Source organism: Coregonus lavaretus (assembly GCF_964263955.1).
Source record: "Coregonus lavaretus genome assembly, chromosome: 4".
NCBI lineage: Eukaryota > Metazoa > Chordata > Actinopteri > Salmoniformes > Salmonidae > Coregonus > Coregonus lavaretus.
The window spans coordinates 43,261,430-43,266,667 of NC_139991.1; positions in this window are offsets into that span (position 1 = coordinate 43,261,430).

Here is a 5,238-nt window from a genome sequence, read left to right on the forward strand (position 1 = left end):
CCAAAATGAACATTGCATGAGGTAAGAGAATTAAATGACATCCTGAATTTTATGTAGATGCCACAGAATGTGCAGCAGCAGTTTAACATTATATCCCTCTGATATAATGCTTTTTTAAACCGTATGTATCCTTTGGATTTTCTGTCTCATAAAGGCACGGTAAAGCCTTGATGTGTGAGCTCTCTTTGAAGAAATTAGACCTGCCATAAAAAGGCATGACATATCTACTTATTGTACATTTGACTGAAATATTGCTTATCCATGAATTATAAATCTCGTAAAACCCCTGGAGTGTACATCTCTAGCTATTTCATTCTGGCCGTATTGAAAAACCATGTATTGTCATGTCATGTCATGGCTTTTGGTTCTCAAGCATGACAGGATCTTGGCACTTTTGGAGCAAAATGTATTCTCACGCAACCTCTGCAGTTTAGAATAGGATCATATTGACCTTCATTTTATTGTAAAGGTTATACATGTGAGGTATACCTCTGAAGTCTCCTGACATTGCAACTGTGTCTGCTGTGGTTTTCTACATGTACCTGACCCTGTGTGCAGTGTTAATTTCATCAACAATAACTATGACGAAAAATACTTTTTCCTGACTAAAACGATGAAAATAACGAGACTACAAAGAAACACTAACTATTACAAATTACTTTTCATTTTAGTAGACGAAAATATGACGAGACGAGAATTCCACTTTAATTTGACATGAAGCTCCTTTTCATTTGTTTTCTTCAATCCTAAGCATGCATGCAGAATATTTCATGCAATCCTCTCATTGGCAGAATTGACATTTTTCTGTTCCAAGGTTTGATTGAGCTGATCTGCCTGGCTCTCCCACACAGGTTGTGACCATTGAGCAAGTTAAGGAAGCTAAACTCCTAGGTATAACATTGGATGGTCAATGATCATGTTCAAGTCATATTGACAAAGTTGTTGTGAAGATGGGGAGGGGTACAGTGGGGGGAAAAAGTATTTACTCAGCCACCAATTGTGCAAGTTCTCTCACTTAAAAAGATGAGAGAGGCCTGTAATTTTCATCATATCAAGGTTTTCACACACTGTTGCTGGTATTTTGGCCCATTCCTCCATGCAGATCTCCTCTAGAGCAGTGATGTTTTGGGGCTGTCGCTGGGCAACACAGACTTTCAACTCCCTCCAAAGATGTTCTATGGGGTTGAGATCTGGAGACTGGCTTGGCCACTCCAGGACCTTGAAATGTTTCTTACGAAGCCACTCCTTCGTTGCCCGGGCGGTGTGTTTGGGATCATTGTCATGCTGAAAGACCCAGCCACGTTTCATCTTCAATGCCCTTGCTGATGGAAGGAGGTTTTCACTCAAAATCTCACGATACATGGCCCCATTAATTCTTTCCTTTACACGGATCAGTCATCCTGGTCCCTTTGCAGAAAAACAGCCCCAAAGCATGATGTTTCCACCCCCATGCTTCACAGTAGGTATGGTGTTCTTTGGATGCAACTCAGCATTCTTTGTCCTCCAAACACGACGAGTTGAGTTTTTACCAAAAAGTAATATTTTGGTTTCATCTGACCATATGACATTCTCCCAATCCTCTTCTGGATCATCCAAATGCACTCTAGCAAAGTTCAGACGGGCCTGGACATGTACTGGCTTAAGCAGGGGGACACGTCTGGCACTGCAGGATTTGAGTCCCTGGCGGCGTAGTGTGTTACTGATGGTAGGTTTTGTTACTTTGGTCCCAGCTCTCTGCAGGTCACTCACTAGGTCCCCCCTTGTGGTTCTGGGCTTTTTGCTCACCGTTCTTGTGATCATTTTGACCCCACGGGGTGAGATCTTGTGTGGAGCCCCAGATCGAGGGAGATTATCAGTGGTCTTGTATGTCTTCCATTTCCTAATAATTACTCCCACAGTTGATTTCTTCAAACCAAGCTGCTTACCTTTTTCAGATGCAGTCTTCCCAGCCTGGTGCAGGTCTACAATTTTGTTTCTGGTGTCCTTTGACAGCTCTTTGGTCTTGGCCATAGTGGAGTTTGGAGTGTGACTGTTTGAGGTTGTGGACAGGTGTCTTTTATACTGATAACAAGTTCAAACAGGTGCCATTAATACAGGTAACGAGTGGAGGACAGAGGACCCTCTTAAAGAAGAAGTTACAGGTCTGTGAGAGCCAGAAATCTTAATTGTTTGTAGGTGACCAAATACTTATTTTCCACCATAATTTGCAAATAAATTCATAAAAAATCCTACAATGTGATTTTCTGGATTTTTTTTCCTCAATTTGTCTGTCATAGTTGACGTGTACCTATGATGAAAATTACAGGCCTCTCTCATCTTTTTAAGTGGGAGAACTTGCACAATTGGTGGCTGAATAAATACTTTTTCCCCCACTGTATAATTTAAATAGAAAAATTATACGTTTTGAATCCGGCGTTGTTTTGCGTATCAGTTCATAAACACTATGCCATGGAATCGGTACGTCAAAAATCTCTTCCCAACTATTTTGCAATCTATATGGGACGGCTGTCAATCCTTTGGTCCTTAAATGAAACTGGTCTACTTTTTTATTTATCACAATTTTCTTTAACCAATTATGTTCTTTAATGCAGGGCCGACAGACAAGTTCCTTACTTTTTCCCCCTTCCACTTTCCTCTTCCATTTTTGCAGTAATGCTGCAATTATTTAGTTGTAATTTTGGGTAGAGCAGACATTTCCATATGTTTTTGTTAGCTGCATGTACGAAGATTATACCTTTTTTTAAACATTTAAAATTTTTTTTTTTTTTTTTTTAAATCAATTAGTATATTTGAGTTTAACCACAATATTTGTTGCATTATTTGTTCTGTCGTTTCTGGAGGATTAAATTGAAATTACAACCAACTTTCTATGGCTTGTTTTAGAAATAGTGATATTTGGGAGATTATTTGCTTTTCAAATAACTGAAAGTGAGAGGTTGTAATCTGAATAAAGGGAAAAAGGCCATTCTTGAACATTGGGTGAGACAATCTTACTAATTTGCTAGAGAACCAGTTCGGATTTAAGTATAACTTTTGTATGACTGAAGCTTTTAGTGATAGGTCTAATGCTTTAATATTTAATCATTTCTGTCCATTCATATTCATTATATAAATAGGCCCGTTTAATTTTGTCTGGCTTGCCGTTCCAAATAAAATGGAATATTATTTTCTCATATAATTTTAAAAACTGTTCGCTAGGCGTAGGCAAGGCCATAAGCAAATAGGTAAACTAGAATAATACTGAAGAGTTAATCAGGGTGATTTTTCCACAAATTGACAGGTATTTACCTTTCCATGGTAGCAAGATCTTATCTATTTTTGCTTTCTATTCAAATGTATTGGAGTGAAATCATTTATTTCATTTGGGATATGTATTCCAAGTATATCCACATCGCCATCAGACCATTTTATTGGTAAACTACATGGTAATGTAAAACATTTTTTTTTGTGTGATCCAATACGTAATATAGTACACTTATCATAATTTGGTCGTAATCCAGAAATGTTAGAAAATGTATCTAGATCCTCTATGAGGCTGTGGAGGGTTTCAAGTTGTGGATTTCAAAGAAAACATGAATCATCAGCGTATAATGACACCTTTTTTTTAAGCCCTGGATTTCTAATCCCTTGATATTATAGCCTATATGGTTAATTATTGCTGGCATTGGTTACAATCTGCCACAATATCAATGTTGCCAGCTAAGGTATACGAGGGGATAGGCTATCTGAATGTGCACATGATGGAAGTTAGAGGTAGCCTAAATTGAGTACCACAGTATGAGTCATAATACACATAAAACCTAGCGGTAAAACCCGGAAATGGTTCCAATTGTTTTTCCACCATACATTTTTCTGTAGGGGATTTTATAACTACTTCATATAATGTCTGTATTTAATGTAGGCTTACCCTGGGGTGACGTTATTATAACTGCACAAATCTCTTTCGGACAAGGTAACTTTTATCAATATTTTCGCCTGTAATTAACCCCCCAAAAATGCATCGACAAGTAGTAAGTAACCTAGCAAGTAGATATTATACCCTTTTTAGTTTCTCGTGTAAATAATTGAAATTGTGTATTTCTCGTGTGTATTCTACCTTAGTATTTTTTTATTACTCTAATTTGTTTAATTACCCTGGCCTTTGTAGCTAACTAGCTAACTTTAGGTCTCTCCATCGATCAGAAGCAAGGATGGTTTTGTGCTATGTACCGGCTTGTACCCACTACTCCGATAAGCACATATGTGCATTTTATCGTTTTGTGCCTAACGTTAACAATTAGCGCTAAGTAGCTAACATTACATTTCCCTGCCCTGGTGGACTAGCTAGCCTGTTACCACCTGTGGGGTCTGGGGGAAAGTCTGACTAAACGAGCGATGAGCTAACTAAACTAGCTAGTGAAACATTAGCTAAATATTCCTGCCCTGGTGGGCTAACATTAGCTAGCATGTCACCACGTGGAAAAGTGTGACTACACGAATGGTGAGCTAACGTTAACTAGCTGGCTAGCTCACAAAGGACTTGTGGGCTCAATGTTTTCCCCCTACAGAACACAGAAACGGTTTTGTTCCACGAGTGCATCTGTTGTACATGACTAATCAAATGACCTGTGAAGTCAGTTAGAAATGTCAGCAGGGATGGAAATTAAGCTAGCCGGAGGCTAGTACTTTTCAGACTGGGCTGGTAGACAATGTGCTAAACTAGCCTGACACAGCAATTTTGCCTTTACGAACATCGTATGCCACAGATTTAGGACCTGAATGTTACCCAGGCTCGTAGAAATCGTGGTCTGCTGATCAGTGCCCAAAATCCTTATGTTCCATCCCTGCATGTCAGTCCCTTTCAGACGATCCCCCTACCAATGTTGGTCCTCCTCAGTGACCTAACGGCTGAGGGTTTTAACTTTCCTCTTGAGAATTAGAATCATAAGTACAGACGTATAGCTCATCACAATACTTCACCTCTTTGAGTAAATAGTACCCTAGACTGTCCTGATCATCTGGTTGAGCATTCCAGATAATTCCTCCATTCCAGCACAAATGTCCCATCCACACAGTTGGATTTTAGATGTGCAGATATACCAAAGCCCAGTCTATTTTACTGTTACTATAGTCAAGTCTGTGGGTTATGGTATTTGAATAAAGATGTTACCATTTTATTAATCAACCTAGCTAGCTAGTAAAATATACTTTTTCTTCGTCTTTCAGAAAGGGTGGACCGGAAACAAAGTGACAACACTC